The following is a 10,195-nucleotide window of genomic DNA, read 5'->3' on the forward strand; positions in this document are numbered from 1 at the left end:
TTTTGTGAGAATAGAATGAGTTTTATTATTATAAATGTGACAGGAAGTTGATAAAGTATACACACACACATACACAACACACTTCTAATCGTTTTCTTGTGAGAAGTACATGACATATTTCATCATACATATATTAGTGCCATCCTAAATCAAGTATTATCTTGTGTTTGCATTCAAGGTATGTCATGTCTTCAGTATGGGGTCTTTTCAACTAGTTCTTCTGAGCTACCTTGGGGAATGGCAAGGACTTTTATTGTTATGAGAGCCTCCGGGGGTCTCCTCCACCAACAGCTCATATGGAGATGTCCCATACATGTTACTGGACATTTTGTTTAATAGCCCATGTCTCAGGAACATCATGGTCCATCTCTGCTTGATATCTCCCTTCTAATTGTCTCTCTTATTTTATGGGGACAACTTAGTAGGGGATGTCCATGTGGATTTTCATATACTCTTTCCTTGGGTTAATTCTCTACCTCTTACCCCACACCCCATAACTCCTCAATCCCAACTACCTCATCTCTGCTTTAACCTTCTATCCCTAGTATGCTCCCTCTCTGTTTTTATATCACCTGTGTTCTGCTATCCTCCTCCCTTAAGACACTCACCCACACAATGGAGTTTTCCTGTATTTTGCCTTCCATTGGTGTTTCAAGTTAAACACACGAATTAATGTTGAAATTCACACATGAGATGAACATGATGTGTTTGGTTTTTGTATCTTGATCACCCCACCCAATATAATTTTCTCCAATTATACCCATTTACCTGAAGCATTGATAATTTCATTGTAGTTAAATAAAACTCTATATGTACCATGTTTTCATTATTCATTCATTAAGAAATGTTTTACAAGAACTCCAGGGAACATAACCAGGACAGGACCAGAACTAATATAAAGTTCATGTAATTTGGAAACAGGTTATAATACATCTAAAGGTAGAAACACCTAAAATACTTATATCTATTCAAATATTTTAGAGTAAATACTGAACAGAATTTTCTGTCATAGATTGATGAGTAAAGTTCAGAGGCAGCTCTGTGGAAACCAGACACATTCTCCAATTAATTATTCTTGTGTAACTAGAACTAATAAAGCTTAGTTTGTTTATTCTACATAAATCCGAAGATATCAGTTAGAATCACGTCGAATAATTCCTTTATATGTCAAAAAAAAATGTCCCTTATGTTCTGGTAGTTCTAGTGTTGACTAATAGCTGAAATCGCTCACATAAAGCTTCCAATTTATTCTAATCCAAGGCCCTCTACTAGAACTCTGATTTTTAAAACACAGAGCTTGGAAATGAGATATATGGCTGCATATCCACCATTCTATTTCTAAGGAAAGGTGAACTAGTTAGACTCCTGTGCAGACCTCAACCTAGCTTCGTTTAGAAGCCGAGATACTTGGCTTCATGTCATTTAGATGCATGGGACCAGTTTTAATCTAATTATTATGCATCAGTCTGTTATCTTGTTTTGACTTTAGTGATAATAATACAGAATCTGCTGCTAGCAGGATGGCAGTCACTGGCCTCAACATTATTGCTACATGGATGACTATGTAAGCAAATGTTTATTTTAGTACTTTAACATACATATATGTATATGTTTATTATATTTTTTAAGGTGCATTGAAAGATAAGTTGTGGCCATTATGAACTCATAATCAGCACTATACTGTTGATTATATGGTAATCAAAACGTATGAAGCATTTTAAAATTTCTTATTTTAATTTTATTTCCTTGCCTTCTAGTGTTCTAGGATGGAGCTGTGTTTTATAGAAGATAAGTCTATGAGAGGCAGAAAGGTTCCTGAAGTCCTATGTGATTTTCTAACATAATATAAATGAAAAGGATGAAGGTATTTATTTCTCTCAGAGTCAATGATTTTTCCAAGATATGTAAAAATAAAAACATTTTTTCAAGAAACATAGGAAAAGCTTTAAGCTTTTATGCTATCTCTCCTCCTCCCTCCCTCCTCTCCTCCTTCCCTCTTTCCCTCCTTCCCTCCCTCCTTCCCTCTTTCTTTCCCTCCCTCCCTCATTCACTCCTTCCTTCTCCTGCTCTCTTTTCTTTCTTTTTCTTTTTCTTTTCTTTCAGACAAAGTTTCATTCTTACCCCAGACTGGCCAAGAATTCATTATGCAGTCCAGAATGCCCTGAACTTATTGAAATCTCCACCCCCTCAAACTCCATGGGGCTGAGGCATAGGCTGCTTTAATTTCTTCTGTGCTTCCAGATAAAAATGAACCCCGTTCTGAAACCTCACAGGAAAAGCCCTTACTTGTTTCTGGGCACAAACTACCCTTTCCATATCAAGCATTTATCATCTTTGGAATCAGAGCATGAGGACAGACATGTCACTGATGCCTCAACCTATGGTGCCTGAAGAGGACCTCTTATAAAACATCAGCATTATTGATATTTTCTGGTCAAGATTAATTGATGTGCAGATGGAAGCTGACTTGGCGATTGATAATAAACTCTCCCCTTCCTTTTCTTTTCCTCCCATCCTTTTCTTCCTTCCTTCTTTGTTTTGATTTTGTTTCCTTTTGAGACAAAGCCTCACCATGTAGAAATGTTTGCCCTGAGCTTCTGACTATTCTTTGCCAGCTTTCCAAAACGTTGAGTATTTAAACTAGAGAAAGGAATATATAGTATGATCCAATTTCATAAGCTCTTAAATACATTATTTAGAGACAGGGCAAACAGCAGGATCAGTCTTACACTTTAACTATCTCTAGATCACATTAGCTTTAATTTTTTTTCTACTGTTAGAAAAATGTGGGAGAAGATCATTGTTGAAAAAGCAGACTGACTCTTTGGGCATTTGGGTAAAAGTCAACTCCTGGTGTCTGGTGTCTGTGGGATCTATGACTATGGATCCAAAAAAAATGAAGATTACAAACATTTTTTCTTTAACAAAAATATGCAGATGTTTTCCTTCTTATTCTTTAAAAATACAGAAAACCAGCAAATCTTAGGATTAGGCTTATTGGAACAGACACACACACATACATGCAAACACAATGCCATTTGTATAAGGAAATCGAGTATATCTAAATTTTGTTATCTGCAGAACAAGTCTGGGAACAGGTGGATCCTGAGTATTAACTATATTTATCTTAAAGCAAAAGAAGCAACAACAACAAAAACAATAATAAAACTCCCTCAGAAGTAGCCTTCGGCAAGCAGAGAGGGACACTGAACTGACTGAGTTGGCTCCTGTCCTTCATTTCAAAGCCTTCTGTACTCCTCTATGTAAGTTGGAGAGCAGATCAAATTGGGAATGCTTCTCAGCTCAGCTGCTCTGTGTGGACAACACAAGATTGCATTAGGACAAAGGAATAGGTAAACGAATTCTGATATTCCTGAAGGGAAAATATAAAGTATGTTTTATTTGATTTGGACTTGATTTATTCTCTATGCCATTGCTGGCAAGAAAGTAATGTGACAATGGACTCACATTGCAAAAATCAGCTTCACATACAGTCATAACAGTCAGAAAACACTGTACAGATTGATCACATACAGTTACAACTAGTAGCCATAGGCTCCATTTTAGATGAATATGGAAATCATTTTCTTTCTTGTGTTTGCTTTTATACATTACAACTACCATTAAGTTCGCAACACCAAATTAATCTTCAGGATCTTGCAGTGCCTTATAAATATTTAGTACATTTGGATAATTACATGCTATGTGTGGATGCAAAATATAAGGTTGCAGAAATTTAATATATGCCAGTAAATATATTTGCTAATTTTCAATGTGTTTATTTTGAATATCACAGGATTTTTAGCATTTCCAAGAAAGCACATTTAAAAAAAAAACATTATCTTATTTTAGCAATCTAATAAAGTTGGCTTTTTTATATATAATTAAATTTGAACTTTATAGATTTTTCTGCTGGAGAAAGCATCTAGGGAAAATATATTGTTTTAACCAAGGAAATGTTCTTCATGGAAAGAGAGGCCTTCGGTTTTCATCTTCTAGTTAAAAAAATATTTCTAATATAAAATAGCAGTTTAAACACAAAAGCTTGCAAACAATCTTGGAAATGATTAAATGCCATTTGCTTCTTATAGTAATGATATATAATAGGGACATTTTAAATATGGAGAAAATGTCATTAAAACAAGTCTGCTATAGCCATGTACCCACTTACAGCTTCTTTGTATAAAACAAAGGATGAACTTGCGATAGGAAATTAAGATGTTGTAATGTGGTTACTTTATTTTTGAGGCAATAATTTAAGATCCATCAAACTTGCTTCAGTGTTCTAATAATATTAGATATTCTTTGGTTTGGATTTATTGCCCCAAACTCTTTACATATACAAAGGGAGGAGAAATGATTAGATAATTTCACTTATAGGTGATTAATTATTTCTACACTGCTCTATAATTAGTTGGAGGCTTGCAATTATCTATACTTCTGTTTACTTTATTACATCTTCAGCTTTTCTTGCCAGCTTGAACAATGAGAATCATGCTAAACTAAAGGCTATATACATTCCCCAGATATATAGTGTGTGAAACTCTGTTCATATTTGTATTAGTTATTTCTTTGCTGTGATAGAACACTATAACCATAACAGTTTCCAGAGGGAAGGGTTCATCTGGGCTTATAGTTCTAGAGGAATAAGGCTCTGGTACTGTCAAGGCAGGGAGGCATGTTATCATGAAGACATGGCAATTGGAAGTGCTGAGAACTCACATCTCAAATTGCATGCAGGAAGCAGAAAGGGCTAAATGGGAGTGGCTTGAGACTTTGAATTCTCAAACCCTGTATCTCCCAACCCCTAAGAGCAAACTTCCTCCAGCAAGGCCATACCTCCTAAACTACCCAAACAGTATCATCTCCTGGAGACCAGGTACTCAAATGCCTGAGACTATGGGAGACATCTCATTAAAACCATCATAACATTCAAATCCATTTGGTAATCCAGAAGTATCTCTTTTTAAAATTAATTTACAAATGAATTTATCTTAAGTGAAAGACATGTTTTTAAAATATATTTAATAAATAAATACTAAGCTCTGATTGATTTTTACAACTGTAGATTCTGTGCTAGAGTAATAACAAAAATTGAATATAGATCATAAACAAATGAGTAAAGTTATTAAGCATGTATGAAGAATATGATAAATCATACTTTTAAGAAAGTTAAAGAAGGGAGTGGGAGATGGTTCAGTGGTTAAGAGCACTTCTAGCTCACAACCAACAGTAACACTAGTGTCAGAGCACCTAAAACTATCTTCTGGCCTTCTAGGTACTGTACAGACATGGCACACTTACATGCATTCAGGCAAACACACAAACACACACACACACACACACACACACACACACATGCATATATATGTAATGCATAAAGCTATTTTTAAAAGTTAAAAAAATAGACACTGGGGAGGTAGCTTCATGGGTAAGAGTGCTACCTTTTCTTTTCAAGGATTTGGTTTTCATTCTTAGCATCTACAAGGCAGCTCAAAACTATCTGTAAGTCTAGTTCAAAGCCCTCTTCTAACCTCTTTGGGCTCCTGAAGGTACTTGGTACACATGCATCAATGTAGGCACATACATTTAAAAAAAAAAAAAGAAAATTAAGGTAGATTAAAGAGAGATGAAAAAAGAGTGGGTGTTACATGTTCTAGTTTATGGAGATAGGTTCAGAAAAGATTCTGAGGACTGTATAGGGAGATGCCATCAACATAGACTTTAAAGAAATGAAGCAGACCTAAGCAGGAATTAATTGACAGTGGTTATTGGGCAAAGGGAACACAAACAGAATAAGCCTGGGTCTGGTGAGATGGCTCAGTGGTTGAGAGCATTGGCTGCTCTTCCAAAAGTCCTGAGTTCAATTCCCAGTAACCACATTGTGGCTCACAACCATATGTAATGGGATCCAATGTCTTCTTCTGGTGTGTGTAAAGACAGCAGCAGTGTACTCACATATATAAAATAAAAAAATAAATAGATCTTTTGAAAATGTGTAAAAGCCCGTGAATGTGGTACTTTATCCATAACAATAGAAGAGAGTGGGGAAGAGTGGAGAGGTGACCATGACAGTTACAGAACAGATAATCAGCCAGCTGAAGTTTAATCCTTGGTTTGATGAGAGCTCCAAGAAGATAGGACACTTTACCTATATTTAGGGATCTTTCTAGAAATTCTGTAACATAAGGCTATAGGAAGTGAGTAGGATGTGGCAAAGCCTAGGGAGTGGCATTAATAGCGTTTGCAGGGACACAGGTTGTGTACAGCAACAAAGGATTTATAGTTTAGTCTAAGAGAGTGCTTTGGACAGGAAGTGGCATTATTTAATTATATCTTGCAAAGGCATGATTGCTACTCTATAGAAAATATGCTATATAAGTAGCAAGGATGCAGTCAGGAGAATCATTTTCAGCGTGTTGCGATTGTACAAGCCAGAGAAGGAAGTTCTTGTGGCTTGTTCCAAGGTAGTAGTGGAGGAATATCTGGCTCACTTTAGTCAACTACCTATATATAGTAGATGTAATAAGAGGCTGTGTGAAAATATGGCAGCTGCCTCTGGTACTGACAGTTCCCATTCATTTCCCAATAGACGTGCTTATGGTTTGGATTGGTGTCAGAAAGGATTTTCCAAAGCTCAGGTTTAGAAAGCTTAGTCCGTAATGCAACAGTTTTCAGGGATGTGATTTTTGGGAAGTGATTAGATCAGGAGGACTATCCCTTTCTCAGTATGAGTTCATTGGTAGATGCATTTGATTGGTTATTGAAGAGTGATGATCAGTTCAGGAGTGGGATCTAAATGAAGAAAGTAGTTCCATGGAGGTAACCTTGGAGACTAACTTGTCCTCTCTATGTCTCTCCCTTTCCCAGCTTCTATGTCATAAGCAGTTTTTGCTTCTTTACTTTGCTTTTCTGTCTCATTTTCTGCATAGTACTATAAAGCATGGAACCATGGGCTGAAATCTCTGAAACCACAAGAAAAAATAAATCTTTCCTCCTCCAAGATAATTTTATTATTTGGTCAGAGCTGGAAGTGTAACAGTGGAGGAGAAAGGGACTACTTTTTAGTAGAAAAAAAGTAAGAAAGAAAAAGAAATATTGGATAACCAAAGCTATGGGAAACCATTATTCTTATTAACTTTATGTGTGTAAGACTCTTTGTGAATCACATGACATTTAGGGTGATGGGGTACATGCCATAAATACCTTGTTTCAGGCTTCATCTTACTTTTGTTTTAAGACTATGACCTTTCATCTAATTTGACTTTATTTTTTCATTTATTTTTAATTGGATATTTTTTTGTTTACATTTCAAATGTTATACCCTTTCCCAGTTTCCCCCATCCCAGAAATCCCTATCTCATCCCCTGTTCCCCTGCTTCTATGAGGGTGTTCCTCCATCCACCCACATACACCCCACCTCCCTGCCCTTGATTCCCTTACACTGGGGCATCTATCGAGCCTTCATAGGACCAAGGACCTCTCCTCCCATTGACGCCCAACAAGGCAATCCTCTGCTACACATGTAGCTGGAGCCATGTGTACTCCTTGGTTGATAGCTTAGTCCCTGGGAGTTCTGGGAGGGGGGTTCTGGTTGGTTGATATTGTTGTTCTTCCTGTGGGGTTGCAAACCCCTTCAGCTCCTTTAATCCTTTCTCTAACTCCTCCATTGGGGACACCTTGCTCAGTCCAATGGTTGGATGCCAGTGTCTGCCTCTGTATTTGTAAGGCTCTGGCAGGGCCTCTCAGGAGACAGCCATATCAGGCTCCTTTCAGCAAGAATTTCTTGGCATTCACAATAGTGTCAGAGGTTTGGTGACTATATATTTGATGAATGCCCAGGTGGGACAGTTCCTGGATGGCCTTTCCTTCAGTCTCTGTTCTACATTTTGCCTCCATATTTGTTCCTGTGAGTATTTTGTTCCCCTTTCTAAGAAGAACCAAGGTACCCACACTTTGGTCTTCCTTATTCTTAAGCTTCATGACCTTTCATCCAATTATACTTCTCTTATCTATCTATCTATCTATCTATCTATCTATCTATCTATCTATCTATCTATATTTCTTTCTCTTTTTTCCCTTCTTCCCTTCTTTCTTTCTTTCTTTCTTTCTTTCTTTCTTTCTTTCTTTCTTTCTTTCTTTCTTTCTTTCTTTAATCTTTGTTTTACAGTCCAGTCATTATCTCCTTTTTGGTCTGCCCTTTTACTGTTCCTCATCCAATACTTCCTCCCCCTTCTCCAAGAAGATGTCCCCACCCCCTTCCACACTACCAGAACTCTTGAGTACTCCCTTGAACCTAACCTTTTGTTTTCTGAAAGGCCCAACAAGCAACTGAAAGAGTCAGATGCAGATACTTACACCAAAACAATGGACAGAAGCCGGGGACCCCTGTGGTTGAATTAGGGAAAAGCTGGAAGAAGCTGAGGAGGAGGGCCATGCCACGACATAAGAAGACCATCAGTCTCAACTAACTGGGACCTCTGAGATATCTTAGACACTCCACCAACCAGGCAGCATACACCAGTGGATATGAGGCCCCCAACACATATACAGCAGAGGACTGCATGGTCTGGCCTCAATGAGAGAAGATGTACCTAACCCTTGAGAGACTAATTTCACTTCTTTTAAAAAAAGTTATCTTTAGAATTTCATGCGTAAGTAATGCATTTATATAATCTTTCCTCTCCCTCTCTGCCCTCCAATTCCTCTGGTGCCCCTTCTGCTGTCCTCAAGTTCATAACTTTGTATTTATTAATTACAACTGTTACATATATATGCAAATACATAATACAACCACATATACATGCATATATATATATACATACACACACACACACACACACACACACACACACACACACACACACACATATATATATATATATATATATATATATATATATATATATATATAACAACAATTAATGAAAAAGGCCATGAATTTGATCAGGAGCAATGAGAGGTGTATATAGGAAGGTTTGGAAGGAGGAAAGGGAAGGGAGAATGGTGTAACTATAATCTCAAAAACAAAATGAAATTATGTAAAATCTATTTTAGAATTAAGTTATAGATTCATGTGATAACATTTTTCTACTTACCAATATGTGCTTCTAGGAACTGAAGTTGAAGGCAGTTATTGGAGAGATACATCAGTCTGAAGTGAAAATTAAGGGTAAGGTATGGATACTCCAATCACAGAGAGACCAAGACACAGAAAGGCAGGAACAAAAGCTAGGTGTTGAGCAAAGCCCAAACTGAAGTATTCTGGGAATACAGAACACAAGGAAGACTTCTGTAGGAGAAAGCATTTTCCTTTTGAGACAGAAACAATAAGAACAGATGTGAATATACTGGAGAGAGAAGATGCTTCTCTTCAGAGTTAATCATTTCTTCTTGTATTTTTATTTTTAATTTTAATGATGTTGTCTGTGTTACATTTCTGTGATGGTAATAAAAATACTTTAAGTTTATTTCAAAGCAATTAGTTGAACTTTCAACTCTTTATGCCCTCCATCCCAAGATAACAATGTGTGATATGGAGAGTCTTTCCATGTGGTTTTGGTTTCATGGTGTTGACATGTGAGGACAGGGAGAAAGCTGGTGTTTGGGCAGAGAAATACAAAGATGGTTATTCTGTGTTTGCATGGAAGGAAAGGCTGTAAGCAAGCATAACAGGAGCATTTTTATTTCACTTTGAAACATTATTACATTGTGAAGTAAATTTGATTTGTGGACAAGTTCCTTAGGAAATTGCATTTTAGAAAAGTAGGTCACCGTGATTTCTGGTTTTATTGGGAAACCATAAAATATTTGAGAGACTGGTATCACCTTCCAGAAACTTCCAGTCTATCCCAGACTGGACTCAAAGCAATTCATTTCTTCTTCCCTAGTTGAAGCATCCAAACACATAAAAAGAATGAGCAGTATTATTTATGTAGTAGGCACTATGTATCTTCTTTACTGAGTAGAATTTGAGGAGATAGCTGTTTCATTAAGCGATAAGCCCTGGCTATTTTCCTATTGATTTATTGTGTCTCTGAGAACCCACTTCAGAATGCTTTGGAGAAGGCAGAGACAGCATGGTGAGACTGTCCTCTGACTTCCTGTTTATTTTTTTTAGTCAAGTGAAGTGCATAGCTGAGTTGCATTGTGTGTGTGTGTGTGTGTGGGAGAGAGAGAGAGAGAGAGAGAGAGA

The 10,195-nt window shown here is 36.9% G+C and overlaps 1 protein-coding gene across 1 annotated transcript in view; it reads right to left on the reverse strand.

Moving 5' to 3' along the window:
- Nucleotides 1-2,716: 2,716 nt before the first annotated feature.
- Nucleotides 2,717-10,195, reverse strand: part of Gpr85 (G protein-coupled receptor 85) — a 43,614-nt gene continuing 36,135 nt past the window's right edge. The window contains exons 3-4 of the transcript XR_004121882.1: nt 9,099-9,264; nt 2,717-3,312 (exon numbers count right to left, since the gene is read on the reverse strand). The gene's annotated coding sequence lies outside the window, so the exon portion shown is untranslated. The remainder of the gene's footprint in view (nt 3,313-9,098; nt 9,265-10,195) is intronic.

The sequence above is a fragment of the Mastomys coucha genome, unplaced genomic scaffold (genome assembly GCF_008632895.1).
Source record: "Mastomys coucha isolate ucsf_1 unplaced genomic scaffold, UCSF_Mcou_1 pScaffold20, whole genome shotgun sequence".
Classification (NCBI taxonomy): domain Eukaryota; kingdom Metazoa; phylum Chordata; class Mammalia; order Rodentia; family Muridae; genus Mastomys; species Mastomys coucha.